This window comes from Erpetoichthys calabaricus, chromosome 9 (genome assembly GCF_900747795.2).
Source record: "Erpetoichthys calabaricus chromosome 9, fErpCal1.3, whole genome shotgun sequence".
NCBI classification, from domain to species: domain Eukaryota; kingdom Metazoa; phylum Chordata; class Cladistia; order Polypteriformes; family Polypteridae; genus Erpetoichthys; species Erpetoichthys calabaricus.
Genome location: NC_041402.2, coordinates 74,090,119 through 74,102,456, shown reverse-complemented (window position 1 = coordinate 74,102,456; position 12,338 = coordinate 74,090,119). Strand labels below are relative to the sequence as shown.

The window sequence follows — 12,338 nt, the reverse complement described above, 5'->3', positions numbered from 1 at the left end:
CACACAGAGACTGACACACAGACATAATTCCAAAAATGGTATTTTTGGACTCAGGGAGGTCTAAAACATCGAAATTCATGGAAATCTCGAAATGGAATTTTTGGAGGATTCCAATACAGTGGAACCTTGGTTCACGAACGTCTCGGAACACGTACAAATCGGTTTACGACCAAAAAGTTCGCCAGACTTTTGCATCTGTTCACGACCACACACTCGGTATATGAACAAACCAGTTTCCCTTTCGGTTTGTACGTGTTCACTCTCTCCTTGTGCATTTCCTGTGTAGCGAGCAAGAGAGAGAGAGCGAGAGAGTGCGACACACACACGAGAGAGAGAGAGACACACACACAGGTGCGAGAGAGAGAGACACACACACACACACACACACACAGGCACATGAGAGACACACACACACACACACAGGCACGCGAGAGAGAGAGACACACACACACAGGCAGCGCGAGAGAGAGACACACACATACACACAGGCAGCGCGAGGGAGAGAGAGACACATACACACACAGGCAGCGCGAGGGAGAGAGAGACACACACACACAGGCGCGCGAGACGGAGAGACACACACACACAGGCAGCACGAGAGAGAGAGCTGGACTCATAAGGTAGGAAGGCAGTTAAAGAATGCACTGGGCTTGTTTTTGTTTTCACTTCTGTTTATAGCGATCGGTTCGTAGTGTGCATTGTTGCAATGTTACTTTTCTTGGTGGTTTATTAAATTACAGATTTTTTCAAATGCTCATTTTTTTCCCTGTGCTTAAAACTCATTAAAAAAGTGTTTTTAGCCACCGGTTGGTAGCGCTATAACACTGCACGAACTATTGCAGTGTTAGTTTTCTCTGTTGTTCAAGGTTTTCTCAGTGTTATTCAATGTTTTTACATTTAGTTTACTATTACGCTGTGCATTCTATGGTTTGATTAACTATATTTGTGCTTAAAAACTTAAAATATATATATATATTTACATACAGTTCGTATGGTCTGAAACGGATTAATTGTATTTACATATAATCCTATGGGGGAAATTACTTCGATTCACGACCAAAGTTTTGGAACGAATTATGGTCGTGAACCGAGGTTCCACTGTACTTTCCCTATACTTCGTATATGACAAAGTCAGGAAGGTCTAAAATGTCGAGATTCCTCAAAATCTCAACATCGAATCTTTGGCCGATAACAATACTTACCCTATACTTTGTATATGAGAAAGTAAAAAGGGTGGATGGATCAAATGTATTTCACTTTAATTTTTCTTCTTCCAGAATTATATTTTGACAAAATTTTATGCATGACTATTACCATCTTAAGTATATTGTTCACTCTGGCATGAAACCCATTACAATATTTAGATAAATTTAAGATTATTCTGTAATCCTGAACTGGATAAGCAGTTTAGTAAGTAAATTCATGTTTGGAACTTATGATGTTCCATGTTATCCTTAGCTCAGCAAAAGCATTTATTTTGGCGTCACATCTTTTTATTAATGCAGCTAAATACTGTATCTGTAAAGGTCAGGTCAATGAAAATGAGTACTAAGCTTCAGTCACACAAAAGGGACAAGACATTATAGGGACTAAGGGTCAACACTGTCTTGATTGCAATAGTGATAGAAGGTGGAATGTCTTTCACCAAAAACAGAGAATTTTAGGTGAAAAATCCAAACAAGCCTGTGATAGGGCTGTAATGGAAAGCTACCTTGTACATTAGTATCTACCCTACTGAGACAGGGGAAGTTAAGAGTATTCAGTGTGCTGTACTGTTACATTTCCACAGGTCAGTGTAAGAAAGACACTGGCAAGTGAGGGTGAGCCACTGGTCCATTAAAACTTAATAGTCCAGTCCACTCGGTGCTCTAGAAGGTGTGATTCTGGGGCTATTAACTTGTATGCCCAGTTTGCTAAAGTGCTGTGAGCGTCACTAAGAAAAAGAACCAGACTTCAGTTACAACATAGGGTGTTTAATATCAATGATATTATTACAGAAGCAGTTTTCAAAAACAGGTATATTTTCAACTTCTTCTGTGAAAATGTAGTTATAATATAGACAAAGATGAAATGGACAAACATTAGGATCCCAGAACTGCGACTTTGCTTTAACATCAATGCTATGGAGTATAATCTTACAGAATCTAAACACTGCCTCTTTAGAAATGAGAAACATTTGTTTAATCAAAAAAGATAAGGTGGGTAGTTCTGCTGTTAGAATATAATGTGACACCTTCCCCACAATCTTCCTAACCTCTTTCCACTTGAATTCCAGTGTGAACATGGGTTGGAAGCAAAAACTTGAAACACAAAAGAAGGCAGCCAGCAAACGCACATAACTTCTTATATGAACGGTCCCTGAGAACAGCATTAGATGGTGCAAATGGAAGATGAATACAATCAATTTATAACAAAAGCACATTGTTTGCCAAGCAGGTAATCAATGGTAAAATAGTGTGCAAGGTGAAATCATATTAACTGAAAGGCTGGGAATGCTGAAAAGATGACCAGATGTTAATGCTGGGCATATCAGAATATGAAGGAAATTAAACAACACTGCAGGAAATGAAGAAGCCCTTATTAAACAAGAAGGCTTTTCTTATTTCGCTCTTTCCTTGAGCTGGGCCTAAACTGACATTCTTTATTGACTTTTGTTGTTGTTTTTCTCCATCATTAGCAAAAAATGCATTCAGAATTTTGATAAGGTCATGCCATGCTGTTTGCCTGACTTTAATTAGGAAAGTGTAGACTGGAAATCTTTTTTGCCGCGTTCAAAGCAGCAACAGAGCTACAAGAAATAATTTGCAGCCCAATGCTGTATCTGATAGTCACGGCTCAGATATGCTTGTTTCAATTCGCATGTGAATATTAAGGCTTGAAATGTGCAATGCTTATAAAGCAAGTTAGGATAAATTCTCCAACATGCACACACCTGTCAGCTCAGTTTCTTTGATTATTATTTTGTTAATTTTGCACAGCATAGAGTGGTAAAATATCATTTTTATGACAAAGCAACTTGCAGTGGAGAAATGGATTTAAAATATTGGAATACATATTGTTTTTCCTGTATAGTTCACATGCATGCTTGAACCCATTCATCCATCCAGCCATTCATGTAATTCTATTTTAATACCAGGAGAAACCAGAATCTATGCTAGCAGCACTGGGAGCAAGGCAGAACTAGTCCTGGAAAACAAAGACAAACCCAAAAATATAAAATAGTAACAGAAAACTACACCACCATGCATCATACACATAAACACCTGAATAGTACACATGTATACTTGTAATCTAATCAAAAATAAATAAATAAATAAATGAAAACCTCAAAAAACATCCATTCATCCATCCATTTTCCAACCCGCTGAATCCGAACACAGGGTTACGGGCATCTGCTGGAGCCAATCCAAGCCAACACAAGGCACAAGGCAGGAACCAATCCTGGGCAGGGCGCCAACCCACCGCAGGACACACACACCAAGCACACACACTAGGGCCAATTTAGAATCATTAATCCACCTAACCTCCATGTCTTTAGACTGTGGGAGGAAACCGGAGCACCCGGAGGAAACCCACGCAGACACGGAGAGAACATGAAACTCCATGCAGGGAGGACCCGGGAAGTGAACCCAGGTCTCTTTACTGCAAGGCAGCAGCGTTACCACTGTGCCACCCTCATAACAAATGAAAAGGAGGAAAACATAAATTAGCGTAACACTAACATAAAAATAGTTGGCAACAAAGAATAGGAAAACAACATTTCCATTTAACAGATTTCCATATAAAATAGTGTAAATGACTGGATATTAAATGTTCTCTGTAATAGTTTCAGTCAATGTTTAGCTTTTTGGGTGGCCCTATGGCCACACACCCCTATTCACACAAGAAAATCCCAAAATGAGTAATTTAAAGGCATACTCTACATACAAATTACTTTTATTTATATTTTACTTACTTCACGTAGTTTGTAGTGATGGCCAAGAAAAATGTTTTGTCTCATGTTTTCAAAGAGAGCACGTTGATAATAGGACAGGACTGAATGGTGACCAATGCTGGACAACAACAAACAATATCAAAAAGGTCCATGAAAAAAAATCTTGGGTTACTCGAGCCACATAATCCACTTGTCAAGTCATCTAGTCATACAGTTACAATGTGCAAATCACAGAATATTCCACGGTGGAGTTTATGACCTTGTACACAAGGCTGAATGAGACCGTAGCACACCAAAGGCCACAAGCCTGTCCAGGTGAGAAATAGGTACAGCTGGCTTTTTGTTTTCATTCTCTTTGTTTACTATGCCATACACCATTATGGTTTATAGCTGATAAAGATGCAGCCAGTTGTGAAACTTCTGACTGTGCAAACTTGCCTTCAGTGCAATTACAGTTTTTTGCAGTATTCTACCTGTCGCTTTTAAAGTTTCAGCAAGTCATTCCTCAGTACAAACTTATAATTGGTGTCTACAGTTCCACTTGTAGTATGTTGGTCGGGACCATATTGTTAGAATTTAAAGCATTTAAAGCATCTCTTAATCTAATCTTGTTTCCTATATTTTATGCAATAAGGTGTTCCAGTTATGACTAAGCAGTAGAAGTCACAATATTTTTTAACTTAGCTGCAAATTCTAAAAATGCTGTTGTTTTGACTACAGCATTTAATTGTTTTTTGTTAAATATTACAGCAGTGCAACTTTTTCAAATGGGAGAACATAATTTAACACATACCACAAACGACAAAGCTTTTGATTATACATAATTTTACATTTTTTTCTAAGAAGAACTCTAAGTAGTTAGCATTTATGAATTTCCAAACAACATTAGAACTTTAGTTGGTGGAAAAAGAATAATGTAATTGTTCTAAGAATGTATAAAATCACCACTGAATATCTTGCTCTATATCAGAGCAAGAAAAAAATGTTTTAACATGAACTTGCTATTTAGTGGACTGCATGGGAATGTGCAATAGCTTCCATTTCAGGATTCATTTCTAAGTTGGTACTTGTCTGTGATGATTTGGAAATTTGTCCCTGTGTCTACATGAGCTTTCTCCATGTCCTCTGGTTTCCCTCCCACATGCCAAAATATGTGCATGGTAACTAGCAACTTTAACTGGACTTCGGGCCTCATTTATAAAACTTTGTGTTGGTTTGCGCATGAAAATATGTACATGCCAAAAAAAAAAAAAAACATGAAGATGCATATACTGAAAAAAAAAATCAGATTTATAAATCCTGGCATACACACAATTCTCTGCAATTTACCCTTTATAAATCACAGTCAACATGAAACATCCATATATGGAGCATACTAATCAACCTCATACATACAGTATGCAATCACAAAGCTGCAGAACTTCATTGGCTGGTAGAACAACCTCCCATCTGAAGCATCGAGACCCCACCATCTCCATTCAAGAGTATCTGGCTGCACTCCACAACTTAGAGCACAAGATCATGTGTGGCATTATAGTGCCTCACCTCTGTGTTCTGGGGCTCTAGGAAAGGCATAAGGTGCCAGCATTTGAACGGGTAGCTGCTATTATCTGGCACAATTAATGACATGACTGCTGTTACAATGAGTAGTGCAGGCCATGTGAAGCACTGAGGTTTCAGTCAGTTACCTTACCAAAAAAACAGCCACCATGTACAGCACCATCACATCTATCAAAGCTACTTTGCTTCAAAAATAAATGAATTAAATGTAGACCCAAGCCACTGAGGCACAATGTTTTTGTGCATTAATGGAATGTTACTGATCACGGTAAACAAAAGCAGCTTCATTCTCTCTAAGTGCCCTTATTGCGATGTCAGAGCAGTAAATTGCTCCATGTACATTACGAGAACTGGACACTGCTACAAATTGCTTTTTCATGCTGGCAAAAATATGTTTTATGTATAACATGTACACCCACACCATATGAAAACTGGATGCAGCACCTCGCCAATCAGTTAATGGTTCCCTGCATAGTGGGCACAAAGGACTGAAGCTTAGCCGAGAAGTTAAAACAGGTAGCCAATGTAGCTGATGAATAGCCAAAAAAGTTCTTCAGTGCAAATATGCAGCATTAGACCTATTAAAAGGGAACTAAAATGGAGTATGTACATCATATCTATTACTTCTGAAGTGTAATATGTTTGTCATGTCAATGCACATTATAATAATGGCACACTGATATGCATTATTATGTATGCGAGTCATCACTTATCAGGTTTGGCTGCATCTCCCTACTTGATCAAATGGTGTCATTATTTCCCTGTTTCTCCAAAATGTTGTATACGCATGGGTCAAAGTTGCCCTAAATATATGCATGTTCCCTCATCAAAATTTCTTATATAAATACTGACATTTGCATGGGTACACACATTTCGAGCACCTTTTTATGCATAAGGAATTTGTATAAATGAGGCCCCTAATATGGATTCTGTTTCCTTCTTTTGCTCTACAAAGTTTGTGAAATGTTTTCTTTCTTTTTATTATTCAAGAAATTTTTTATTTTATTCTCTTACGGATGGTTTCTTCATATGCCATTTCCCCATTTCCCTTTCCCATTCTCATTGACCTCATCTTTAAATCTTATAACATGACACTTGACACAAATGCCTTCCTCATCCTTTTTTTAGATGTCTTTTTGTAAGTCCAGTTAACATATCTCTTCTCTCTATGAATAAAACATTGGCTATTTTGTTTTTAGCCTTCATTGTATCTTTATGGCTTTCATTCTTTTTCAAGAGAGTCAATCTGGAACTCCTTCTTCTATCAGAGGTTCTTTCAGCTCATTTTCCCATTTATCTTTTGCTACTCTATCTACAAACTCCTAATGCTGATCTTCTTAGCATAAGTATATTTCATGCTTTGCTTTGTACTTGCTGCGTCTGACATGTCCACATTCTTTGAGTAGCATTTTCCAAGATTGTCACCGCAGTATTGTGTGTATAAACTATATACCTTTAATAGCTTAGCTTCTATCTCACTCTTTCTGTTATATCTTCCATAGCCTTATTTGTGCATATGAAAATTATGTATTGTTTACACATCAGGCCTTGTCACATCCTAATCCTAATTGGTGTTTCTAAAATGATGTCTAGTTGAAATATGATGAACCTCAAGGTATCACTTATACATACACTGTTATGCAAAATTTGAATGGGTATATATGTTAGCTTTATATGAACACAATATATTTTTGTTTCCTGAACCCACATGTTCCATTACATGTGAAGGGGAGACAGGTATTAAATCGGATCATTTACAATGCAAGAACAAACCATGCAGGAGGCATTAGCCATCTAACGGAACTCTCATTTACACACATACACCTACTCGATAGATAGATAGATAGATAGATAGATAGATAGATAGATAGATAGATAGATAGATAGATAGATAGATAGATAGATAGATAGATAGATAGATAGATTTATGTTTTAGAAAAAAAAAATCAACAATTTAAATCAAACAGGGTGGCACAGTAAAGTCAGGACTGCTGCTGCACTGATCCAGCATGGGAGTAAATTCTGCACCCAGTGGTTAACCATGTGGAATTTGCATCAAGTAAGCTTGAGAATGTTAGTATCACCATCCATTTTATATATCACCACACTTTATCATTGATTTCATCCATTACAGTGTTTTAGGAAGCAGTCAGCGATAGGAAAGAAACAAAAGAAAATCCAAACCTGATGTTAGTCCTTCACACGACACATTTATGGATACACCCACACCTCACTCCTAATGGACCACACATTACCAGCAAACATTGCATGTAAATTTCAAGGAAGGAGGAGGAAACCAAGCAACCCAAAAGAAACCCACATGAATATGGAGAAAGTGTGGAAGGCAAACCCTGAGATAGCAAATCAAATCACTGTGCCATCATTTAGCCTTGGACAGATGGATATTGTAGTTCTTTGAAGGAAAAATATTTTCTGACATCGGTTTAAAATCTTAAATTGAATCCAAATAAGTTTGTGAGTTTTTGCTGGAAACCTTTTTCAAAGTAGCAGCAGGCTTTAACTTTTTTTTCTAACATTCAAAGCTTCTGAAAGGTCTCTATTTGAATAAGATTAAAGATTCCGGACCTGCATTTCTCTTGATATTTTAAAGGTTTTTTTATAGTAATACAAACTGTGCACAATTATGCTGAAAAGCTTCCTTGCTTTTATTGTCTCCACTTACTATCTTGCCACTTTACTAAAGTTTCTTGTGTTGCTGAGACTGCAGTACTAATGCTGTGTGGTTGTTATATGTGGTTAGGAAAGCCGTGTAGGTGTATTATCACTTAAATGAATTGCTATGACAGTGGTTTTCTTTATGTTATTTTTAAAAATTACAGTTTGCTTTTAATTTTTTTTTTTTGCTTTGATTGAGCCTATTTCTGGGTAATGGATCGCTTTCTTGAACTGTTTCTGATTGATCAGACTTTTTCAAAATAACGTTGCCCCAGTTCTAAAGCAATAGCTGAAAGAGTTAGTGGATCAAAAAATTTAAGATACTATTGTCTAGACACATTAGTAAAACAAAGATTATTCTAACCAATTACAGTTTCTGCAGAGATATGCATGCAGAGAGCAGGGTGTAAATCGAAAACCTTAAATTATGCAAAGTCAATACTTCTTCCACACATGAGCAGCAAAGGTTATCTGACTTATGTCATATAAATCCTCAATCATATCTGACCCCCTCACCTGTATTTGCAGTATCATCCTGCTGAGAAAACAAAAATATGACTTCCCGGACAGTCGACTGGAATTACTTCACAAATTATAAAGTATTATTTAATGTGCTATTGGCTTATCATTCGTTTCCTAATATGTATCTCCTTGTGGCAGCATTTACATCATTCACATGGCTCAAAACATTTAATATCTATTTGATCATTTTCTGCTCTGGTAAAACTAAGCCTTTATGAACATCACTGAGCACAAGGCAGAAACCAATACTAGATGAAGCAAGTACACTGTAGAAATAATTAAAGGATTCATTTGGACACATTAAATGTGTTATCACATAATAAAACACATATTTATATGATTATTTTAAATGAAGGGAAAATATTTTTCTGTTTTAAAAAGGTTTCTTGGCAAGCACTGGCAGAAATTGAATAAAAAAATAGAACAAAAGAAGAACTCAATTTTTCAACAAATGATATCAAAAAGATATTATTAGTCAGAGGGAAAAAATTACTATACAATACATTATGTGACCTCACATTAATTAGTGACTACAAAGAATTTATGTATAAATTTATCTAACCCCAAAAAGGAATGAAACAAAAAACATCCTCCTAGTGTGGTCAAAGCATTAAGAAATAAATATACGATTGCAATAGTTTGCTTGTATGAGTGTGATATGAATACTGCCTTTAAGGGTCCCTTCACGAAACTTTGTTAAGAGCATTGGTATGAAATCTATGTAACTATACAGTTAACTAAATGTCCTTTATTTTATCATATCTATGTCTACAGAAACAGAACAAATATAATGTATTTAACAAATCATGCACGGAGCTTCATTTAAAGGAAAGCGAATAAGTAAAGTAAAACTTAAACCGTGCATTGTCACTTGTTCCATTAATAGGCAGAAAAGACCGTTTTTAAATGAAATTGTACATTAAAATTAAAACAAAATAATTAGTATAGTTTCAGTAAAAAGGTTTAGCTGATAATATCTCTTGCAGATGTTTGATGATTAATTTCGAGTGTTTCTCAGCGACCCAGACAGAGGTGGAGATCAAATGGTTAATGGTCTGTGGGACATGCGCCGATATGAAATAGCAGTCAGGCAAATCGGGACAGAGACGCGAGTGCGCATCTGTGCTGTTGCGAGGAAACAGCGCCCCTCACCGGCTGTAAATGGCACTGCGAAAGAAAGAAAGAAAGAAAGAAAGAAAGAAAGAAAGAAAGAAAGAAAGAAAGAAAGAAAGAAAGAAAGAAAGAAAGAAAGATGTAGTTGTAAATGTTCGCCCTGCAATAAATTACATAAACTTTGGTGAATCAAATGTTAAACTATAAATACGAAAAAAGAAAAAGGTAGAAATTGTCATTTCTGATTTGCTAAACAAGCACCAATAAGAAAATATAGGTTAACAAAACTACGTTTTGATATATGAAATGTTAGCGATCTGTCTCAGCGTGAAAGTGCCATTGTTTATAAAGAAAAAAATCCGCCAGACATTATGGGCAGCTATCCCAAATTCATAACAGCATTCGCTCATTTTTTTCGTATTCTATGCTGAGGAAACGGTGACACAATTTTTTATAACAGAAAAGTAATTAAATTGTACTGTTTTATTCATCAATCGTTTATATTATTGTGGCCGATTTTATGAATTCGACATAGGGGACTTTATCAGCACGCTCTAACAAAGTTAAAACATCACTTTAACTCTGCTGGCGAAAGGTCTCCATCGCAGAACATATTCACGCAAAACTCCTGAGAAGTTTTTGGGGTAGTCCTGTACGGGTGTCCGAAATGCAGCAGAGATATCGCAGCTCGTGCCTGAATTAGTTCCTCGTGAGCGCGCTAGAATAAGGGTTGCTTTACCGGCTAACGAAAACGCAGAACCAGGCGCTTGCTCGCCTCCGATGAATGGGAGGGGGGGGGGGGGGGGGGGGGGGGGGGGGTAAAAATAGGAGGAGTCATCAGCTTGACGAACCGGCTGGGAGAGCGATTGCAGAAGCGAGCAACGAAAGAGGCTGTCAACTCGGCTCTGAGGACTGTCAGATAGAGAGAGAGAGAGAGAGAGATAGAGAGAGAGAGAGAGTGAGATTAGGAGAGCCAGAGCGCGGATCCCCGCTCCAGATGGTGTCTCCTTAAGCGCAGACGGACGGCGGCAGAACGGAGAGAAGCGGGAGGGCAGCTCAGGATCAAGCAGCCCCTGTCTGTAACGTTGTAGCGCGACTTGCACTGAGGTCCAGTGCGCCGTCCGCATCTCACTCTTCTTTAACAAGCTTTTCGCTTCGGAGACTAAGGAGCATCCTGTAATCAATACGCCCTTCTTCTGTCAGGACGTGCCAAGGGGACTGGCGGGTACTGAAGGACTTCTGTCGGAAAGGTGGACGGTGAAGTGGCTATTTTGGTTTTGTCTATTGTTCAGAAGTGTCGACTGGAGGCTTCTAGTCTCAAGTGCCCACTTGCAGCCTGGAACCTCGAGGGGTGTTCTTCAAACAGCTGTATCGGTTCCGATCCAGTTAGAGGTATTTGTGTTACCTGACAGACGTCGGACGCAGACTGCTTTCGGCTACATGAAGTAAGCGAAAGTGTCAGTGCCGTAACAACGAACGCATTGTTCACAATGAATGTGAACTAATTTCGGCAATTGCGAGAATCATTCATTACAATTCCAGTTTTTTGGAAGGCCTGTGCATGACACTTACTACAGTTCGAGATTTTGGAAAGTGACATCCGATGCTGGAGGAAGATGAGGCATCGGAATAAAGATAAGATTTAGGGGGAACGATTTAAAAGCGCACTTATCAAAACTGAACAGACAAGAAATAACACATGTCCATCACCACAAGATACAGATAAAAACGGAAGGAAAACCAAAGACTGATAATACGAAATAAAGAAACATATCAGAGTTAAAGCTTTCTTTGAAATAAAATTGTCTTTTGAACTGTAAGAAACTGGGAACTGAATTACCTCAAATTTTATTTACCGAAACGTCATCGTCGCTTTAAATCCAAAGGAGTCGTTTTTTTATTTTTTTTATTTAGTTTTGAAAACATTGTTTTAGAATCAATGGAAGGATTTTTAAAGTATTTTCGTCTAGCAGCAGGGCGTTGAAATAGCCCAAGTTGGCATCAAACTAAAGATCATATGTGGCAGTTGTTTTCCCGTAATTTTCAGCAAAAGTGAACACGGATTTGTGGTTTTTGTTCTGTTTTGTGGATTACTCTCACTGTAGTTACCTCAGTTCGACCTCAGCCTCCACAAGGTAAGTTAAATGTCATATTCTCTTTGTGTAGCACTTGTACGACGGCTTGAAATTGCCTCCCTATACCACCAGAAGCTGTCAGGAAAGGTACAATGAGATGAGCTGTTGGAAAAAAAGTCGGACGCTCAACCATGAGTAAGAAATGAGTCTTGGTAAATAATCAGGTTCTGGGGAAATTATAAGAAACTGCGAAAGGATTATTCTGTTTTATTACGAACACGAGTACAATATGAACATGTGACAATAGGCTAAAACAACAATTCATGACAAACTTCGGATTCAAGCAAAGTCTGATGATGTGGCGCAGAAATGACTGTGCGAATACCCAATAATATAGTGACTTTTCTGTCATCACCCTGCATTTCTTACATGTGCATTTTACATTTATATATTTTTAT

At 37.7% G+C, this 12,338-nt stretch overlaps 1 protein-coding gene across 5 annotated transcripts in view; it reads left to right on the top strand.

Moving 5' to 3' along the window:
* The window catches only part of cbfa2t3 (CBFA2/RUNX1 partner transcriptional co-repressor 3), a 120,243-nt gene that overhangs the window by 27,820 nt on the left and 80,085 nt on the right, over positions 1-12,338 (top strand). The window contains exon 1 of one of the 5 annotated variants that reach the window (XM_028809754.2): positions 10,625-11,940. The exons of the other annotated variants lie outside the window; for them this stretch is intronic. The gene's annotated coding sequence lies outside the window, so the exon portion shown is untranslated. Of the gene's footprint in view, positions 1-10,624; positions 11,941-12,338 lie in introns of those variants that run through there. 5 annotated transcript variants of the gene reach the window in all.